The 21841-nt window shown below is 56.3% G+C and overlaps 1 long non-coding RNA gene across 1 annotated transcript; it reads left to right on the forward strand.

The window, feature by feature from the left end:
• Window positions 1-8585: 8585 nt before the first annotated feature.
• On the forward strand, window positions 8586-9183 carry LOC115308118. The gene is made up of 3 exons (XR_003916446.1): window positions 8586-8657; window positions 8756-8794; window positions 9146-9183. It is a non-coding gene; the product is annotated as an uncharacterized LOC115308118 (long non-coding RNA).
• The last annotated feature ends 12658 nt before the right edge of the window (window positions 9184-21841 follow it).

Genomic DNA, 21841 nt, shown 5'->3' on the forward strand with positions numbered 1-21841 from the left:
AGTGATGTGCTGCCCAAGGGTGAGCTTCCGGGCCTCTTCAATCAGGATAACAGTTGCTGCGACAGCTCGCAGGCACCCCGGCCACCCTTGGCTAACACTGTCCAGCTGTTTGGAGAAATAAGCCACAGCTCTTCGTTGGCTTCCCAGAGTTTGTGATAATACCCCCAGAGCAACATTTAACTGCTCGTGTGTGAACAGTTCAAACGGTTTAGTCAAATCTGGTAGTCCTAGTGCTGGAGCTGACATCAAGGACTGTTTCAGTTGTTTGAACACATCTCTGGTCTCATCTGTCCATGTTACAACTCCCTCTTTGGCCGTTTTCAGGGCTTCATACAGAGGTTTGACTAGCAACCCATAGTTAGCTATCCACAGCCGACACCATCCTACCATTCCCAGGAAAGCCTGCCTCTCTCGTACAGTGTGGGGCTCTGGGGGACGGCAAATGGCCTCTTGTCGGTCTGTACTGAGTCGCCGATGCCCACGATAGATCTCAAGTCCCAGGTAGATGACTATCTCCTTGGCTATCTGTGCCTTCTCTCTCGAGACCCGATACCCACTTAGCCCCAAAAAGTTCAAGAGACTTACAGTGAGCTCGACGCATTGGTCCCGGCTTTTGGCTGCAATTAAGATGTCGTCAACATACTGCAGGTCAACTCCTTCTTGCTGCTGTCTTCTCCAGTCCTCCAGTTCCTTTGCCAACTGATTTCCGAAAAGTGTTGGACTGTTCTTAAAGCATTGTGGAAGAACTCTCCAGGTTAGTTGTGTTTTTCTCCCTGTCTCAGGATTTTCCCACTCAAAGGCAAAAATCTCCTGGCTGTCTTTGTGTACAGGAATGCAGAAAAAGGCATCTTTAAGGTCGAGTACAATAAACCATCCTAAATCCTCTGTCAATGTGGTTAACAGTGTATAGGGGTTGGCTACTACTGGGTAAATGTCCTCAGTTATTCTATTGATGGCCCTAAGATCTTGGACTAGCCAATAGCTTTTGCCATCAGCCTTTTTTCACGGGTAGAATGGGGGTATTAAATCTGGATTCACATTCTACTAGTAAACCAAATTTAAGGAACTTTTCAATTATAGGTGCTAGGCCTTTTCGGCTTTCTAATTTCAAAGGATATTGTTTCTGCCTTACCGGGGCTGCTCCTGGCCTGAGTGTGATGCTTACTGGTTCAGCTTGCTTTGATTTCCCCGGGTACTCGCTGGCCCAGACTAAAGGCATGACAGCATTTTCAACTTCTGCAGGGATCTCTCCATGATTTTCCTGTATAAAGAAAGCAGCTGCCTCGATGTCTCAGTCTGAAGAGACTAGACTGTTTGCTAAAGAGGAGGAGTTATGAGGTAGACCAAACTCCTCTCTCTCTGCAATTGTAATGTCGGAAGAGGGGCAGAGGGGCCGCAGAGAGCGGTCCCGGGACCGCGGGGGAAGCCGAGAAGGAGATGAGGGGGGTCCTCGCCTCCGTGGGGACGACAAGGAAGGCAGGCAGCACACTCCCACGGGAACTCACCGCTGTCTCAAGTGGCGGGGACTCACTGCAGTCTCAGGCGGTGGTGTCTCAAAAAAACTCCTCCTCCTCTCCCGCGGGCAAGCAAAACTCTCCGATGAAACACAGCAGCTCCGGCGGGAGGGACAGTCAGGCAGGTCGAAGCCAGCAGGACGAGAGGTCGAACTCCCCAGGATTAACAGCCAAAAAACAAGCTAGGCCTCCAGTCCCTCTCCCCGACAAAATGCCTGTCTGCACCCCGGGAGCCAGCCACAGCACTCTGCCTCTCACCTTTCCCACCAGTGCCCAGCCCCCCGCCTACCTCTCCTCTTTCTCCAAATGGTCCATTACCCTAGGTTGGCTACATCTTTTGTAATGCTAATGACCTCCCTTCCCCCTGCTCACTCCCTTTCTTTCCCTTGGAGTGAGGGCAGGGGAAGAAAAATTCCCCCTGATTTCCTAATCTATAACAGTCAGAATAACAATTTCATGAAATAATACAATAAGTTCAATTATACAGACAAACAGTTGGTTTTAACCCACAAAACCCAAATGTATAACCCAGCACCCTGGGGCATGAACAGAGTGGTGTTTGTTGGGCCCCCTGAGCCCAAAGTAAAGGGAGAGGGGAAAAAAACCCTGTTGGTGAGAGTTGTGGTGCAGTCTGGTCAAGAGTGGTGGTTGCAGTTGGGTCGAGAGTGGTGATCTGCAGTCTGGTTGAGAGTGGTGGTCACAGTCTGATTGAAAAGTGGTGGTTGGAGTCTGGATGAAGAGACATCGCTGACATCACAGGGACAGCAGTGACATCAAAGGGACAGCAGTGACAACACAGGAACAGCAGTGACATCAAAGGGACAACAGTGACATCACAATCACAAGGAGAGCAGTGACATCACGGAGACATCGGTGACATCACAGGGACATCAGGGACATCACAGGGACATCAGGGACATCACAGTAACAGCAGTGGAATCACAGGGACATTGGTGACATCACAGCGACAGCAGTGACGTCACAGACACAGCAGTGACATCACAGGGACAGCAGTGACTGTTACGACCCCCCCCCCAGGAAAAAGGTAGGGGGGTAACTCAGGTTTTATCAATAGTTCCCTTGGGCTGGATTAAAGTGAAACGACACTGAATAATCGGTGTCTGAAAACATTGACAAGGTTTATTTGAACAATTTTGTATCAACAGGTATGCCAGCATTTTGGGGGCTGTCATATAACAAGGCCAACCTTTTGGGGGAGGAGAAAAATGCATAGGGGAGAGAAAGACAGGGTAAGAGTAAGGGAGAGCAAGAAAGAAGAAAAGATGAGAGTGGTAAAAACGTAAATAGTCACCGCCCACTGGATCCAGCCATGTAAAAAGCAATGGTCTGGATCCGCAGGCGGTGGGGGGAGAAGAAGGAAAAATCCCCCCCAAACCCCCAAAGTCACCAGTCAATATCCATATCCTTTGCACCTCCCCAAGGCGGGGAGTTGTTTCCATCGGGGGGTGTCCCCCTTTTTGGCGCGGAGTTCATGTGGAGGGCGTGGTAAACTCGGCTCTTCCCGCCTTTTGGGGGCTTGACATCTTCTGCACTGGAGGAGGGGGGATGGGCCCAGCTGCCCATCAGAAAGTCAAAAGCCTGCAGAAGTCTCTTAGAATGCAGAAATCATTAACTGTTCCAGTCTCTGACACTCCCCCAGACCAGCGCTCGTGGGGAGATCTCTGCTCTCAACCTCCAGCAGTGACCTTGGGGGGTCCCCAGCCAAGGCAGGAATCTCCACACACCCCCCAAGAAGGGTTCTGTTGGAAGAACCTGCCCCTGGGAAAGGGGACTGGCCCTTTCTGGTAGAAACCCATGGACTGACAGTCCTTGGACTCCAGGGCTTCCCTCACCATCAGGGGCTTCATTTGGGGTGAAACCAGTCTGGGGTCCAACATCTCCTGCCTTGGCCTGGCCCCCTCTCAGCTCAGCACTGACCCCTTTGCAAATGGGGCATTGTCTTGGTGCCATTGCAGGGGGATGTCCTGCCCCAGTGTCCCAGTGTTCCTTTAATTCCCAGAGGCCCTGCAGTGTCCCAGTGGCCCCTTGATTCCATGACCTTCGGAAACACCTCAGGGTTCCTTTGGTTCCATGAGGCCCCCATGTCCCAAAGGCCCCTGGATTCCAGGAATTCCGCAGTGTCACAAGGTTCCTTTTCTCCATAGGGCCCTGCAGTGTCCCAATTGTGCCTTGATTCCAGGAGTATCCAAATTCTCCCGGGGTTCCTTTGGTCTCAGGAGGTCCCGCAGTGTCCCAGCAGCCCCTTCATTCCAGGCAGGCCCAGGGAGACAAAGCCAAAGACGGAGCCCCGACCCCGTCAGCATCTTGAGGGGCGGAGGGGCAGGACCTGGGAAACGGCTGGGAAGGGACTGGGAAGGGACTGGGATGGACTGGGATGGATTGGGACTGACTGGGATGGACTGGGACTGACTGGGATGGACTGGGAAAGACTGGGACAGACTGGGATGGACCAGGACACCAGGATACACCAGGACCAGGACTGGGACCCAGCAGGACCCCCCGGGAGCAGGATCTGAGCCCACTGGGACCCTCCAGGACCAGAACTGGAGCAACAGGGATCAGACTGGGAGCAACTGGGACCACACTGAGGGCTATTGGGAGCAACTGGAGGCCACATAGGATATAGTGGGAGTGCCTTGGAGTCACTGGGATCATACTGGTGGAAACTGGAATGTTACTGGGGCATCTGGGAGTGACTGGGAAGGACTACGAGCATGCTGAGGGCTCTACTGGGATATACTGGGAGTGTCTGCAACCATGGTGGGGGTGACTGGGACCATACTGGGAGTGACTGGGACTACGTGAAGGGGAATTAGGACCAGGCTGGGGGCAACTGGAAGGAACTGTGAGTGACTGGATCTACAATAGAAGCAACTGGGATTGAGTGGGACTGTCAGGAGGGAAGACTGGGATCATACTTGGAGTGACTGGATCTGTGCTAGGGGCAACTGGGAGCAACTGGGACCATGATGGGGACAACTGGGATCATCCTGGGATCACGGTGGGAGAAGCTTGGCCCATGCTGGGAGCAACTGAGACCACACTGAGGGTGACTGGGGTCATCCTGGGATCATAGCAGGAGTGAGTGGGATCATGCAGGAGGTGATTGGGATCATACTGGGAGCAACTGGGAGTGCACTGGGGATGACTGGAAGTGGCTGTGAGCAACTGGGATCATGCTGGAAGCTTCTGGGGGCAACTGGGAATGAGTGGGACCACATGGAGGAAACTGGGAGCAACTGGGAGAGACCAGGAGTGACTGGGATCATCCTGGGACTGACTGGGCGCTGAATCCGAAAAATCGGTCCGAGAAACTGCTCAGAGACTTTTTTATCTTTAAGCAGCAAGGTATTTGTTTATTCAACGTTGGGAGCAAGCCAGCTGGCGCTGGACAAACTTGCTCGAAGGCTTCACACAAAATCAGCATTTTTCTACAATCTTCAGCTGGGATTAAATGCATATTCAAGTGATTACAACATCTATCGATGCATATTAATAACAGGCGGAGTAGAGGTGGAGCTCAGGCAGGGCTTGGGGCGGTGTTTCTCTTGGCCCTCAATCCTGAGGGTACTTCCACTCTTCCTCCATGGCTCTGGGGGCTTCAACTCATCTTCCTCAGCTTGACCTTCCTTCTCTTCCATTCTTCTTGACCCGCTCACTGAAGCTTGGAAAAAGCCCTGGCTCCCGGCCTATTCCTCCTATTCCAATGTCTCCCTGATCCTGCTGTCTCTCTAATTTATCCCCTCGAGGCCTAGGACATGTTCCTGTACTATTCTCTGAAGCTTTGCTCCAGTCAGTAGAACAGAACGAGCACAGATGGTCTTGGATGTTGGTAGCTTGTTAGCAGGCCCCAATTTCTTAGTTAACTCTTTTGGGCCTGGCCTCCTGTTTCCCCAGGGACACAGCCCGGGCCCGGCTGTTCCCATTCCCATTCCACGGGTTTGCATTCCTGTTCCAGGTGTTCCCATCCCATTCTAGTTATTCCCATCCCATTCCAGGTGTCCCCATTCCCATTCCAGGAGTTCCCATTCACATTCCAGGTGTTCCCATTCCAATTCCAGGTGTCCCCATTCCAATTCCTGCTGTCCCCAGTCTGCTCCCAATGTTCCCGTTCCCATTCGAGGTGTTCCCATTCGCATTCCAGGTGTTCCATCCCATTCCTTATGTCCCCATTCCCATTCCTGGTTCCCAGGGAGGAACTGCCGGATGCCGGAGTAGGAGTCAGAATTTATTGCCCAAAGCAGGAGATTTTCACACCAAAATTAACTCCGTTTTTGTCACCACTGTCCCTGTGATATCACCGCTGCCCCAGTGATGTCACCGATGTCTCAGTGATGTCATCGATGTCCCCATGGTGTCACCGCTGTCATTTCCCCTGCTGGTTTACCTTAAAACCAGTACATCAGGGTTGTGACCAATGGGGGTCCCTGTGGATCATCCAACGCGGGTCCTCCCATGGCTGATGGAGTTGGAGCAGCGGCCGAAGCTCTTCCCGCAGTCGGGGCACTCGGGGCTTCTCTTACCGGTGGGTCCGTTGGTGGGAGGAAAAGGCAGAGCTGTCCCTGAAGCTCTTCCCACACTCCCCACACTTGTGAGGCCTCTCCCTGATGTGGATGCGAAGGTGGGTGTAGAGGGTGGAGCTGTCCCACATTCCCTACACGTGTAGGGCTGTTCCCCAGTGGGGATGTGCTGGTGGCTGAGCAGCTTGGTGCTTGTGCTGAAGCTCTTCCCACATTCCAAGCACTTGTAGGGCCATTCCCTGGTGTGGATGCAACGGTGTTTGCAAAGGCTGGAGCTGTCCCTGAAGCTCTTCCCACACTCTGCACACGTGTAGGGCCTTTCCCACTGTGGATCATCTGGTGTCGGAGCAGGTTGGAGCTCTGATTGAAGCTCTTCCCACACTCCCCACACGTGTAGGGCCTTTCCCCACTGTGGATGCGACGGTGCGTGCGGAGGGTGGAGCTCTGCCTAAAGCTTTTCCCACACTCCTCACACATGTAGGGCCTTTCACCCGTGTGGATCATGTGGTGGCTGAGGAGGTTGGAGCTCCGTTTGAAGCTCTTCCCACACTCCCCACACGTGTAGGGCCGTTCCCTAGTGTGGATGCGACGGTGGGTGCGGAGGGTGGAGTGGTCACTGAAGCTCTTCCCACATTCCAAGCACCTGAAGGGTTTCTCCCTGCTGGGAGGCTGCTCAGGGACCACCAGCTCGCAGCTCCGTCTCAAGCTCCGGCCGCCTTCTTGGTACACGCTGGCTCTTTCCTCCTCACAGCCCCCTGGGCTGGCTTTGGAGCCCCTCCTGCGGGGGCATCTCCGGCCCTTTTCCTCCCCGCTGCCTTCCTGCGCCGGGGGGCCCTTCAAAACGGCCTCTCCCACCAGGCTCTGCCGGGGGGATTTGTCCTCCGCGCTCTCCGGCCTCACCTCGGGGCCTGGGGCAGGAACCAACAAGGACACGCAGGGGATTTGCCTCCGGCCCACAGGGAAGCCCAAGGACATCCCCCCAACTCCGGCCCCGGCAGGACGGCCACAAAAGACAAAAGACCCACCCAAAGGGGCACTGACTTCCTCCTCACCTGCCTGGGGGGCCCAAGGCATCTTCCTCTTCCTCGCAGCCTCCTCCTCCATCCGCCCAAGCTTTGGGAAGCAGAAATCCTGATGGGGGGGTAAAAACAAGGGGTGAGCGCGTTGCCTTGGGGGTTCCTCCTGCCCAAGTCCAGCTCTAGGACTCACCGGGCAACTTGTGTCCATAAAAACCCCCCAAAACACCAACATTCAGTCCAAGATCCCCTCCCAAAATTCCCTCTCTCTGCTCTCTGGGGTTAGGGGGGTCCCCACTGTCTGCCCTGATGGCACTTCTGCCTGCATTGGGGGTCCCCCTTCTCCGGGCTGCCGGGGGTCCCGCGGCTCCGGGGGGTTCCCACTCTCCGGGGTCCCCTTTAGTGTTGCCAGGGGGGTCCCAGGGCTCACTTCTCCCCACTCTGCCTCCCGGGGCCGGCCGGCCCTCCTCTCTCGGCTCCCACCCTCGCAAACCTCTTGGCGCTCTCGGCTCCCCCCCCGCCTCAAGGCCCCCCCTCCTCTCCACACTCCAAGGCCTTCCCCCTCTCCGGGACCCCCGCTTAAGGGGCCCGGCGCTCCCTCTCTGCTCCCCCCCCTCCAGCATTCCGGGGGTCCCCCAGCTCCGGGATCGCCCCTCTCCGCTCTCCCCACTCCGCGGCTACCGGGGTTCCCCCCCGGCTCTCACGGGGGCCCCCAAACCGCTCTCGCCCCCCCCGCCATTGCCCAGCGACCGCCAGGACCTTTTGGCTGCTCTTCTTTGTGCTCCCGCTCGGCTCCTCCCTCGGCTGGGCCGCCGCTTTTGGCGGGTTTCCTCCTCCGGGATCCGCCCCCTGCAGCCCTTCCCCCCCTGGACCAGCCCCCTTGGGCCTCCCTTGGGCCCCCCTTGGGCCCCCCTTGGGCCCCCCTTGCCCAATAAGTCTGATTATAGAGACAAGCAATTGGTTTTAACCCACAAAACCCAAATGTATAACCCAGCACCCTGGGGCATGAACAAAGTGGTTTTCCTTGGCCCCCCCCCGAGTCCAAAGTAAAGGGAGAGGGGAAAAAAACCTGCTGGTGGGAGAGCTGTTGCAGTCTGGTCAGAAGTGGTGATTGCAGTCCAGTTGAGGGTGGTGGTCTCAGTCTGGTTGAGAGTGGTGAGCTGCAGCCTTCCTCTGGATCCCACGAGTGGTGGAAAGGTTCTGAAACTCCAGGTTTATATATTCTCCAGTTCAGGCAGGAATGGTCAGTGATTCCCTCAGAGCGGGGAATTCCATAAAAGGATGCTTAGTTCTTCCCTCAGAGCGGGGAATTCCATAAAAGGATATGAGGATTCTCAGAGCAGGGAATTCCATAAAAGGATATGGGGACTGGAGTACCCAACACACCTCGCAGGCCCCCCCGCCTATCCCCGGACAACAGTTCCTGGGAAAATGGCATGGAAGGCCATAGAATACACACTTTTGGGCTACACCCATCCAGTGAGGAATCGGTCCCAGCTGTTCTAACTAGGACACTGTGTCCGTCATCGCTGCCATCATCATCATCATCGGCCTCGTGGCAGTCGGTGTCTGGAAGCTCCGATCCGGTAACTCCCGGGATGGGGGTCGGCAAGGGGCACGGATCCGCCCGGCAGCATTCCGGGGATCCTGTGCCACGGGTGCTGATCCCACTTTCTTTCCATAGGGAAGAGGGAGGGGAATGGATACGACCCCGCGCCCACCAGTGAGTCCCAGCAGCGTGTGTGGATCCAGATCCTCTGTGCAGGGATCCCAGGATGGATGCCGGGATTCCAGAGGGGAATGGGGGCCTAATGGCTGGAGCGGGATTGGAAGGGGATTGCAGCTCAGGGCAGGATTCCAGAGTGGGATCAGGTGGAATTGTGGACTGGGATCAGGGCTGGATTCTGGAGTGGGATTGGGGTGGGATGGATGGAGTGGGATTGGGGTGGGATGGACAGAGCAGGATCAGGTGGGAATCCGGAGCAGTTCCTACTCTCCCTGGGCTCCACAGCCGGCTCCATCCCCTGGGATGGGAACAGGGACATTGTGACTCCTTTCCCCGCTCTCATCCCAGCAGGAATCACAGCCTGAGCGATCCCAGAGCTGGATCCACCCCTTCCCTCTCCCTGTGGAAAGGCAGGAGCTGCTGGCAGAGCTCATCCCGCTGCTCCCACCCACCCCGGCCCCCCTGTGGCTCTTCCCAATAGATCAACTTCCTGCTTTTTCCTGTGTGAAACCCAGGACCACAATTATTTCTGAGGCTTTAATTTGGGTGTGAAAATCTCCTGCTTTGGGCAATAAATCCTGGCTCCTCCTCCGGCATCCGGCAGTTCCTCTGTGGGAACCAGGAATGGGAATGGGGACAGGGGGGCTGGAATGGGGACATTGGGGACAGGGATGGGGACACTGGGAGTAGGCTGCAGACATCAGGAATGGAAATGGGAACACCAGGAGACAATGGGGAAAGGGATGGGGACACCAGGAGCAGGATGGGATGACCAGGAGAAGGTTGGGGACATGGGAACAGGCTGGGGTCATCAGGAATGGGGTGGGGACACCAGGAATAGCAATGGAGACATAGGGAGCAGGTTGGGGACAGCAGGAACTGGGAATGGGGACACACGGAAATGGGAATGCGGAAAACAGAGCTGGGATGGGAACATCAGGAATGGGAATGGGGACACCAGGAATGGGAATGGGGACCTGGAGGACTACTGGGGACACTGGGAGCAGCCTGGGGAGAGCAGGAACTGGGATGGCAACACCAGGAAAGGGAACGGGGACATTGGCAGCAAGTTGGAGACACCAGGGACTGGGAATGGGGACATCAGGAATGGGATGGGAACACTGGGAATGGGAACAGGAACACTGGGAATGGGAACACCAGGAATGGAGTGGAAACATGAGGGACCAGGATGGGGACACTGGGAACTGATGGAGAGGAGCAGAGACCCCAGACTCACCTAAACCCCTCCCAGAACTGAGGGCCAAGGGAAGCTCTGCCTGAGCTCCGCCCGAGCTTTGCCCATTATTAATATGCATAGATAGATGTTGTGATCAGATGAATATGATTTATCATATTTAATCATTTATGAAAATTGTATACAACCCCGATATTGTGGGAAACTCTCGACCAAGTTCTCTGTGGTGCGAACCACGCTCGCTGCCAACGTCGGCAATAAATCCCTTTGCTGCTCAAAGATCCAAAGTCTCTGAGCAGTTCTTCGGACTGGGTTTTTCAGCATCACAGAGGCAAAGGCACAAACTGATGGATGCCCTCAGAGTGCAACATTCCCTCCAAAGAGAAGAGGGAAATGCTTCATTGCTGAGCCCTGCAATCCCCTGCCCTTGCCCACCAGGCCAGCACAAGAGCACCTGACCTTGTCGCTCGGCTCCTGGGCCTGTGGCTCTGCTCCCCTGGCAATAGGCACGGCCACTGCAAAGAAATCCCCCAGGGAAGGCACACACTGACGGATCCCCTCAGAGGGCAACATTCTCACCAAAGCTCCCCTCTCAGCTTCCTTTACACTGACCTCTGACTGCAGGGACCTCCTTCCCACTCTGCTGATGCTTCTCAGGTTGCGAACCACCCGGAAAAAACCCAAATGCCAAGGGATGTGCTTAGATTCACCAAGGATACAGCCCACCAGAATTAACATCTGATTCAGACTGGCAGGAAAATGCTCACCTTGCTCGTCATCCCTCCGGTGCCAAAGGCCCCCCACCGCTTGCATCCCACCTGGAAAGAACAAGAAGACGCTCACAGAACGACCTTTGAGAGAAGTGCCTGTCACAACTGCAAGGAGGGATGCACAACAATCTCACGTGGGGGATATTCTCTGCTCTGCCCTGCAGACCCTTGTGCTGGGGTCAAAACACAGCCTCTCTGCTTCCCTCTCCTGAGGGACTTGTTCTTAGACATCCCTTTCCCCTCCCGGCCATTCCCAAGCCTGGACCCGGCTCTCATTCCCTCTCTGGCTCAGAGCCCTCAACTTCTCTTGCAGAGAGCTGGGCCTGTCAACCCAGCTGCCAAAAGCACGGCCCTTGGGCTGCCTCGGAGGTTCCTGCAGTCGCCCCAGGCCCTGCCCAAGGCCCTCCCATCAGGGGCTGGGCCCTGGGGGCCGGGGGAGAACCCACCCGCGGCTTGGCCCTTCTTGCCCAGCCCTGCTCTGGCCCAGCCTCCTCCCCCTGCACACTCCCCACTGCCACAGCCTGCGCTGGGGCAGCATTTCCTTCCTGGGCCCTTTCCAGCTGCCCCCATGGGGACACTTCCATTTTCTGGGCCAGGCCCCAGAGGCAATTCCAGCCAGTCCTGCCCCTCGTCCCCAGCCCGGCTCACTGACTCCTGGGGGCCCCTGGAAGCCAAGAGCCAAAGGCCGACCCCCCCAGAGTGCAGCCCCACCATCTGCACTGGGGCCCCAGGGCTTCCCTTTCCCAAGCAGCCCCTGCAAAGCCTTGTCAGAGAGAAAACTGGGTGACCTGAGTCCTGGATGCTTTTAGGAAAGAGGTCTGAACATTTCTTGAACAATGGAGGGGGGTGACTTTTTTATTCTTGACCTTTCCAGTTCTCCATTTGGGGGCAGGATGTCCTCTGGGCCAATGTTTTGTTCCCTTTGCAGTGAGTGCAGCCTCAGAGGGCTGAGCCCTCTCTGGCTGGGCTTGGCCTCTCCTGCAGAGACTCAGGCCTGGCTGGGCTGCCCCAGGCAGACGCTGCAGGAAGAAGAGCTCAGGCCGCCTGGGTCTGGTGTCCCTGGGGCTCAGCCTGTGCCCCATTGCTGGGCAGGGGCTGAGCCCCACCTCTGCCTGGGGGCCTTGGCCAAAGGGCTGCCAAGGAAGAGGCCCAGGAGCCTTGGGGCCTGCCCAGCTTTCCTCCTCCCTGGGGGCTCTCAGTCCTCCCCTGACACCGGGTGGGCCCAAGGCCTTGCTGGCTTCGGGCTCACGGCCCGCCGGCACCATCCCAGCGGCCTGACCCCCCTCCTTCCCCTCTCTCCAGCCTCTCCTGCCTTTTCTGGCAAGGGGCCATCCAAGGCAAACCCCGGTTCTCAGCAATGGCACCTGTGGCACGGCTGCAAGGCTCCAGTGGGCCAGGCAAGAGCAGGAGCACCGAGAGCCTGAGGAGCCAGGAGATGCCCTGGCTGGGCATGGTGCTGCTGCGGGACGAGCTGACACCTCTGCACAGTCTCTGCCCGTCCCTGCCAGCCGACTTCTGCCCAGGCTCTGGGCACGGGGACGCAGCACTGACACTTTTCAGCCCCCGCGCTGTTCCACAGAGGCTCTGATGTCACAAGGCCCTTGCCTGGCAGCCAGGAGATGGGCAAGGCAAGGCAAGGACGGAGCCTCTGAGCCACCAGCACGCTGTCCCCAAAGGCTGGGGTGGCACAGAAGCCCAGAGTCCCTGAGCTTGGCAGAGACTTGTGAGATCAACCGGCGTCCAGCCTACGCCCCATCCCCAGCACGTCAAGCAGAGCACGGCACTCAGTGCCATGGCCAGTCTTTGCTTAAACACCTCCAGGGACGCTGACTCCACCACCTCCCTGGGCACCACCTCCCTGGGCAGCCCATTTCAATACCTAATCCCTCTTTCTCTCCAAAAAGTCCTGCTCCTGTCCCTGACAAACAGCCCCTGACAGGCAGGTCCTCCTGTCCTCTTGTCCTATTGCCTGTTGCCTCGGAGAAGGAGCAGGAAGTTGTGGACAGGGAGAAGGTCAGCCCCGAGCCTCCTCTTCTCCAGGCTGGAGAAGCCCAGCTCCCTCAGCTGCTCCTCACAGGCCATGCACTGCAGACCCTTGCCCAGCTCCATTGCCCTTCTCTCCACCCACGGTCTTGGCCCAGAAGTCCAGCCTGTCCAGGTCCCTCTGCACAGCCTTCCTACCCTCCAGCACATCCACACTGCAAGCCAGCTTGGGGTCCTCTGCCAATTTGCTCCTGGAAGACTCAATGCCCTCCTGCAGATCCCCACGAAAAATAGGCAACAGGACTGGGCCTGTTACCCAACAAGTTCTAGTGCTTGACAAAGGAGCCCACCCAGCAGTGGGGAGAAACTGCTGGCAGGAGATTGAATGGGGGCAAGAGACAATGGATGATGGACAAGTTCTGGGCCATGGCCATTTGTTAGAAAAACAAAGTAAAAGTTTAAGGCCTGCCGTATTTCAGTGGTCAGAGACCTGGCAGAGAAATCTATTTTTGAGACCTGGACACCAAGAAGGCAGAATTTCTAAACCACCAAGACCCTTAGAGAAACCAGAGACGAAGACAAAACTAACACAGCAGTTACTGAGACTCTCCCTATCTAGGGAAAAGACAAGAAAAGGACAAAAACTGTGGACTAAGCATCATGCAAAGTGAGAAATCAAGAGCCAATAGAAGAGAGAATAAGAATTCCTTCAGAGAACTGGTAAGCCCAGGGACAGGAATTCTTTTGTCTGCTAAAATGTAAAAAGAGTTTAAAGTTTTGAGAACTGATGTACAGGTGTTAGAGAGCAATTCCTGTGTCCCTTAAGCACAAAATGAAGTAGGGTCACCTCTGGAACCCAACCAACTGCTCAGAGATTTATTCCCCGGCTTTCGCTGACGGTTTCTGGGGACCCAGATGAGACAAAGCAGCGCCGACAGGGCAGAGCAGAGGAATCGTTGGCCCTGCAGCGTGTACCAAAGGAGTTTTGGGGAGATCTTCCAATTCCCTGGTCTGGAGAGTTCACCATGCCTTCTTTTGTGGGAAAAAGAACAGGCCATGAATTTTGGGTACTTGATTTTAAGGCCTTTTGCCTGCACATAAGGCACAGCAATGGGAAGGGTGCAGCGTGAGGCTGAGAGGTTTCTGTCATGGTTTGTGGGCTTGGGTGAGATTGGGCCAGAATTACAGGACACCTGTAAAATCTGGGCTTTGGGAAAGGTTGGGGAGGGTTGGGAAAGGTGTTCAAAGGGTGGTTTTGCCTGAGGTGTTAAACATGGGAGTGGGTCTGTCTTCCCAATTCCCAAGAGAAGAGGTCCCAGAAAGCTCCCCTGCAGGTTGTGTTTTAAGGAACAGGAGAAGAGACCGAGGGTAAGGGGTTTCTTTCCTGGAGGGAAGGGCTGTCGTTCACTTGCAGGAGCCCTGCGCTGAAATTGCCAGTCTGACTGCCCAAACTGAACACAGCTGAAGATTCCTGCCAGACAAAAAGGGCCAGGACAGAAAGCTCTTGCTGCCCGTGGAGTGCCCAGGGTGGCCCCCCAACTGCATGTGAAACCCAAAGGTTCCAGGCTTTCTTTCCTGGGGGAAAGGCCGTGACATCCCAAAGAGTCCCGTGGCAGACAGGTGGGGCTGCACTGTGGGGGTGTGAGGTGTTGGTTCTTTGGTTTCCAGGGGCTATTCCAGAATGGAGAGGACAGGCTGTGACATCACAAAGGGGCCCATGGCACAAAGGTGGGGCTTCACTTTGGGGTTGTAGGGCGTTGGTTCTTTGGTTGCCAGGGCCCATTCTGGAATGGAGAGGACAGGCTGTGACAAGAAGTGCCTGTCAGAACTGCAAAGACGGACGCACAAGAATCTTCTGTGGGCATATTCTCTGCTCTGCCCTGCAGACCCTTGTGCTGGGGTCAAAACTCAGCCTCTCTGCTTCCCTCTCCTGAGAGACTTGTTCTTAGACATCCCTTTCCCCTACGCTCCTTTCAAAAGCCCTCCTGGCAATTCCCAAGCCTGTACCCAGCTCTCATCCCCTGTCTGTCCTCTTCCCACTCCCCTGGTCAATCCCAACATCCCAGGACAGGGATCCCAGTTGCTTGGCTGCACTCCCACCTAGTTCCATATGCTGGGCCATGATATCCCAGCACTGGAGCAGCCAGGTCAGCAGGGGCTCTCCCAGCTGGAGGCTGAAATCTTTTCACATCTCTCACAGCTCAGCCTGGGATGGGGATCTGGTGATTATCTCTGGCCCTGCCTCTTGCTCCTGTTCTGAGGGCTCTGCTTCCCCTTCATCCCTCACTAACTGAGCTGATTTGGTCTTGGATTTCTTCTGTAGAGGGGCAGCTGCTACTGGCACAGGTTGTTCCTCTGCAGTTTGAGTGGCCACGGTACCTCTTGGTCTCCTTTCCTCCTCCTCCCCCTGAGGGCACTGGGTCTTAGTTAAACAAGACAAAACAAAGTCCCAAATCCCCAGGTGGGGGGGAGAAACTGTCCCGGCAGTTCAAAGCTCTCTCAGCCCCGTGTGCTCGCAGCCAGCAGTGAAGGAGTCCCTTTTCCCAGGGCAGTCCCCAAAGCAGAACACCTCGCTCCCAGATGGGTCGGGCTCTCTCTCTCTCTCTCGGTCGTTCTCCACGAGGTGTCCCATGGGGAAAAAACTTCCTCTCAGGAAAAGAGAACAAGGTGGCCAAAATCAGCTCCCGCTCTGTCCGGTCCCGGACAAACCCCAAAAGCCCCCGAACAAAGGACCCCCCGCCCTCCCCGCGGCCACCGCGGTGTCCCCGAGAGCCGCCCTCCCCCCACTGCCCCTGCCCAGCGCCTGCGGCTCCGCTCCAACCCACCCCATCCCGGGAGACACAGATGGGAATGGGGGGACACTGGGAAACAATTCCAACACCTCTTTTCAAACCTCTGACACCTGGTTCCCAGACATTCCCAAAGAAGGGGCTTCCCGTGGCCTCGAGCCAGGGACCCACCTTTGGATTGAACCAACTCCTGGAGAGACACGTTCCCAACCCTGTCCCTATTCCCATTCCTGGGGTTCCCATCCCTATCCCCATTCCCATTCCTGGGGTTCCCATCCCTGTCCCCATTCCCATTCCTGGGGTTCCCATCCCTGTCCCCATTCCAGTTCCTGGGGTTCCCATCCCTGTCCCCATTCCCACTTCCTACTGTGCCAACCTGCTCCCAGTGTCTCTGTTCCTGTCCCCACTATCCCTATCCTGGTCTCCCATGTCCCCATTCCCATTCCCGGTGTACTAATTCCCATTCCTGGTGACTCCAACCTGCTCCCAATGTCCCCATTCCCATTCCTGGAGTTCCCATGCCCATTCCTGCTGTCCCCAACCTGCTCCCAGTGTCCCCATCCCTAATGTCCCTAATGTCCCCATCCCTGTCCCCAATGTCTCTATTCCTATTTCCCTATGGAAAGAAAGTGGGATCAGCACCCGTGGCACAGGATCCCCGGAATGCTGCCGGGCGGATCCGTGCCCCTTGCCGACCCCCATCCCGGGAGTTACCGGATCGGAGCTTCCAGACACCGACTGCCACGAGGCCGATGATGATGATGATGGCAGCGATGACGGACACAGTGTCCTAGTTAGAACAGCTGGGACCGATTCCTCACTGGATGGGTGTAGCCCAAAAGTGTGTATTCTATGGCCTTCCATGCCATTTTCCCAGGAACTGTTGTCGGGGGGGGAGGGGGCCTGCGAGGTGGGGGGGGTGTCCCTGTCCTCATACCCTTTTATGGAATTCCCCGCTCTGAGAATTCTCATATCCTTTTATGGAATTCCCCGCTCTGAGGGAACGAACTAAGCATCCTTTTATGGAATTCCCCGCTCTGAGGGAAGAACTAAGCATCCTTTTATGGAATTCCCCGCTCTGAGGGAATCACTGACCATTCCTGCCTGAACTGGAGAATATATAAACCTGGAGTTTCAGAACCTTTCCACCACTCGTGGGATCCAGAGGAAGGCTGCAGCTCACCACTCTCAACCAGACTGAGACCACCACCCTCAACTGGACTGCAATCACCACTTCTGACCAGACTGCAACAGCTCTCCCACCAGCAGGTTTTTTTCCCCTCTCCCTTTACTTTGGACTCGGGGGGGGGCCAAGGAAAACCACTTTGTTCATGCCCCAGGGTGCTGGGTTATACATTTGGGTTTTGTGGGTTAAAACCAATTGCTTGTCTGTATAATCAGACTTATTGGGCAAGGGGGGCCCAAGGGGGGCCCAAGGGGGGCCCAAGGGAGGCCCAAGGGGGCTGGTCCAGGGGGGGAAGGGCTGCAGGGGGCGGATCCCGGAGGAGGAAACCCGCCAAAAGCGGCGGCCCAGCCGAGGGAGGAGCCGAGCGGGAGCACAAAGAAGAGCAGCCAAAAGGTCCTGGCGGTCGCTGGGCAATGGCGGGGGGGGCGAGAGCGGTTTGGGGGCCCCCGTGAGAGCCGGGGGGGAACCCCGGTAGCCGCGGAGTGGGGAGAGCGGAGAGGGGCGATCCCGGAGCTGGGGGACCCCCGGAATGCTGGAGGGGGGGGAGCAGAGAGGGAGCGCCGGGCCCCTTAAGCGGGGGTCCCGGAGAGGGGGAAGGCCTTGGAGTGTGGAGAGGAGGGGGGGCCTTGAGGCGGGGTGGGAGCCGAGAGCGCCAAGAGGTTTGCGAGGGTGGGAGCCGAGAGAGGAGGGCCGGCCGGCCCCGGGAGGCAGAGTGGGGAGAAGTGAGCCCTGGGACCCCCCTGGCAACACTAAAGGGGACCCCGGAGAGTGGGAACCCCCTGGAGCCGCGGGACCCCCGGCAGCCCAGAGAAGGGGGACCCCCAATGCAGGCAGAAGTGCCATCAGGCCAGACAGGGGGGACCCCCCTAACCCCAGAGAGCAGAGAGGGGGAACTCCTGGGAGGGGATTTTGGGCTGAATGTTGTTGTTTTGGGGGTTTTTATGGACACAGGATGCCCGGTGAGTCCTAGAGCTGGACTTGGGCAGGAGGAACCCCCAAGGCAACGCGCTCACCCCTTGTTTTCCCCCCCATCAGGATTTCTGCTTCCCAAAGCTTGGGCGGATGGAGGAGGAGGCTGCGAGGAAGAGGAAGATGCCTTGGGCCCCCCAGGCAGGTGAGGAGGAAGTCAGTGCCCCTTTGGGTGGGTCTTTTGTCTTTTGTGGCCGTCCTGCCGGGGCCGGAGTTGGGGGGATGTCCTTGGGCTTCCCTGTGGGCCGGAGGCAAATCCCCTGCGTGTCCTTGTTGGTTCCTGCCCCAGGCCCCGAGGTGAGGCCGGAGAGCGCGGAGGACAAATCCCCCCGGCAGAGCCTGGTGGGAGAGGCCGTTTTGAAGGGCTCCCCGGCGCAGGAAGGCAGCGGGGAGGAAAAGGGCCGGAGATGTCCCCGCAGGAGGGGCTCCAAAGCCAGCCCAGGGGGCTGTGAGGAGGAAAGAGCCAGCGTGTGCCGGGAAGGCGGCCGGAGCTTGAGGCGGAGCTGCGAGCTGGTGGTCCCTGAGCAGCCTCCCAGCAGGAAAAAGCCCTTCAGGTGTTTGGAATGTGGGAAGAGCTTCAGCAAGAAATTCAACCTCCTGAGGCACCAGCTTGTCCACACTGGGGAGCGACCCTACACGTGTGGGGAGTGTGGGAAGAGTTTCAATGACCGCTCCACCCTCCGCAACCACCGTCGCATCCACAGTGGGGAACGGCCCTACACGTGTGGGGAATGTGGGAAGAGTTTCAAACAGATCTCCGCCCTGCTGCGACACCAGATGATCCACACTGGGGAAAGGCACTTCACGTGTGAGGAATGTGGGAAGAGCTTCAGTCAGAGCTCCAACCTGTTCCACCATCAGATGATCCACAGTGGGAACGGCCCTACACGTGTGCGGAGTGTGGGAAGAGCTTCAGGGACAGCTCCAGCCTTTGCAAACACCGTTGCATCCACACCAGGGAATGGCCCTACAAGTGCTTGGAATGTGGGAAGAGCTTCAGCACAAGCACCAAGCTGCTCAGCCACCAGCACATCCACACTGGGGAACAGCCCTACACGTGTAGGGAATGTGGGACAGCTCCACCCTCTACACCCACCTTCGCATCCACATCAGGGAGAGGCCTCACAAGTGTGGGGAGTGTGGGAAGAGCTTCAGGGACAGCTCTGCCTTGACCTCCCACCAACGGACCCACCGGTAAGAGAAGCCCCGAGTGCCCCGACTGCGGGAAGAGCTTCGGCCGCTGCTCCAACTCCATCAGCCATGGGAGGACCCGCGTTGGATGATCCACAGGGACCCCCGTTGGGCACAGCCCTGGTGTGCTGGTTTAAAGGTAAACCAGCAGGGGAAATGACAGCGGTGACCCCTAGAATGGGATGGAAGAGCTGGAATGGGAATGAGAATGCCTGGAATGGGAATGGGGACATCAGGAATGGGATGGGGACAATAGCAATGGGATGGGAACACCAGGAATGGAAATGGGAACACCTGGAATGGGAATGGGGACATTAGGAACAGACTGGGGACACTAGGAATGGGAATGGGGGCAGCAGAAATGGAAATGGGGACACCTGGAATGGGGAAGGAACACCTGGAATGGGAATGGGAACATCTGGAATGGAAATGGGGACACCAGGAATGGGAATGGGAACACCTGGAACTGGAATGGAGACACCTGGAATGGAAACACCTGGAATGGGATTAGGAACATCTGGAATGGGAATGGGGACACCAGGAATGGGAATGGGAACACCGGGAATGGGAATACTAACACCTGGATTGGAAATGGGAACACCAGGAATGGAAATGGGGACACCTGGAATTGGAATGGAGACACCTGGAATGGGAACACCTGGAATGGGAATAGGAACACCTGGAGTGGGAATGGGGACACCAGGAATGGGAATGGAAACACCAGGAATGGGAATGGGAACACCTGGAATGGGAATGGAAACACCTGGAATGGGAATAGGGACACCAGGAATGGGAATGGGGACACCTGGAATGGGAATGGGAACATTGGGAATGGGAATGGGAACATCGGGAGCAGGTTGGGGACACCAGGAATGGGAATGGGATCACCTGGGATTGGAATGGGAACACCTGGAATTGGAATGGGAACATTGGGAGCAGACTGGGGACACCAGGAATTGGAATGGGGACACCTGGAATGAGAATGGGAACACCTGGAATGGGAATAGGGAAAACAGAGGTGGGATGGGAACACCTGGAATGGGAGGAGGGACAATAGGAATGGGAATGGAGACACCTAGAATGGGATGGAACACCTGGAAAGGGAATTGGAACACATGGAATGGGAATGGGAACACATGGAATGGGAATGGGAACACCTGGAATGGGAATGGGGACACCTGGAATGGGATGGGAACAACTAGAACGGGATGGGAACACCTGGAACAGGAATGCAAACCCGTGGAATGGGAATGGGAACAGCCGGGCCCGGGCTGTGTCCCTGGGGAAACAGGAGGCCAGGCCCTAAAGAGTTAACTCAGAAATTGGGGCCTGCTAACAAGCTACCAACATCCAAGACCATCTGTGCTCGTTCTGTTCTACTGACTGGAGCAAAGCTTCAGAGAATAGTGCAGGAACATGTCCTAGGCCTCGAGGGGATAAATTAGAGAGACAGCAGGATCAGGGAGACATTGGAATAGGAGGAATAGGCCGGGAGCCAGGGCTTTTTCCAAGCTTCAGTGAGCGGGTCAAGAAGAATGGAAGAGAAGGAAGGTCAAGCTGAGGAAGATGAGTTGAAGCCCCCAGAGCCATGGAGGAAGAGTGGAAGTACCCTCAGGATTGAGGGCCAAGAGAAATACCGCCCCAAGCCCCGCCTGAGCTCCACCTCTACTCCGCCTGTTATTAATATGCATCGATAGATGTTGTAATCACTTGAATATGCATTTAATCCCAGCTGAAGATTGGATAAAAATGCTGATTTTGTGTGAAGCCTTCGAGCGGGACCTCCTGAGACCAAAGGAACCCCGGGAGAATTTGGATACTCCTGGAATCAAGGCACAACTGGGACACTGCAGGGCCCCATGGAAAAAAAGGAACCTTGTGACACTGCGGAATTCCTGGAATCCAGGGGCCTTTGGGACATGGGGGCCTCATGGAACCAAAGGAACCCTGAGGTGTTTCCGAAGGTCATGGAATCAAGGGGCCACTGGGACACTGCAGGGCCTCTGGGAATTAAAGGAACACTGGGACACTGGGGCAGGACATCCCCCTGCAATGGCACCAAGACAATGCCCCATTTGCAAAGGGGTCAGTGCTGAGCTGAGAGGGGGCCAGGCCAAGGCAGGAGATGTTGGACCCCAGACTGGTTTCACCCCAAATGAAGCCCCTGATGATGAGGGAACCCCTGGAGTCCAAGGACTGTCAGTCCATGGGTTTCTACCAGAAAGGGCCAGTCCCCTTTCCCAGGGGCAGGTTCTTCCAACAGAACCCTTCTTGGGGGTGTGTGGAGATTCCTGCCTTGGCTGGGGACCCCCCAAGGTCACTGCTGGAGGTTGAGAGCAGAGATCTCCCCACGAGCGCTGGTCTGGGGGAGTGTCAGAGACTGGAACAGTTAATGATTTCTGCATTCTAAGAGACTTCTGCAGGCTTTTGACTTTCTGATGGGCAGCTGGGCCCATCCCCCCTCCTCCAGTGCAGAAGATGTCAAGCCCCCAAAAGGCGGGAAGAGCCGAGTTTACCACGCCCTCCACATGAACTCCGCGCCAAAAAGGGGGACACCCCCCTATGGAAACAACTCCCCGCCTTGGGGAGGTGCAAAGGATATGGATATTGACTGGTGACTTTGGGGGTTTGGGGGGGATTTTTCCTTCTTCTCCCCCCACCGCCTGTGGATCCAGACCATTGCTTTTTACATGGCTGGATCCAGTGGGCGGTGACTATTTACGTTTTTACCACTCTCATCTTTTCCTTTTTCTTGCTCTCCCTTACTCTTACCCTGTCTTTCTCTCCCCTATGCATTTTTCTCCTCCCCCGAAAGGTTGGCCTTGTTATATGACAGCCCCCAAAATGCTGGCACACCTGTTGATACAAAATTGTTCAAATAAACCTTGTCAATATGTTTTCAGACACCGATTATTCAGTGTCGTTTCACTTTAATCCACCCCAAGAGAATTATTGATAAAA

This window comes from Manacus vitellinus, unplaced genomic scaffold, assembly GCF_001715985.3.
Source record: "Manacus vitellinus isolate BGI_N305 unplaced genomic scaffold, ASM171598v3 ctg7180002429761_pilon, whole genome shotgun sequence".
NCBI classification, from domain to species: Eukaryota; Metazoa; Chordata; class Aves; order Passeriformes; family Pipridae; genus Manacus; species Manacus vitellinus.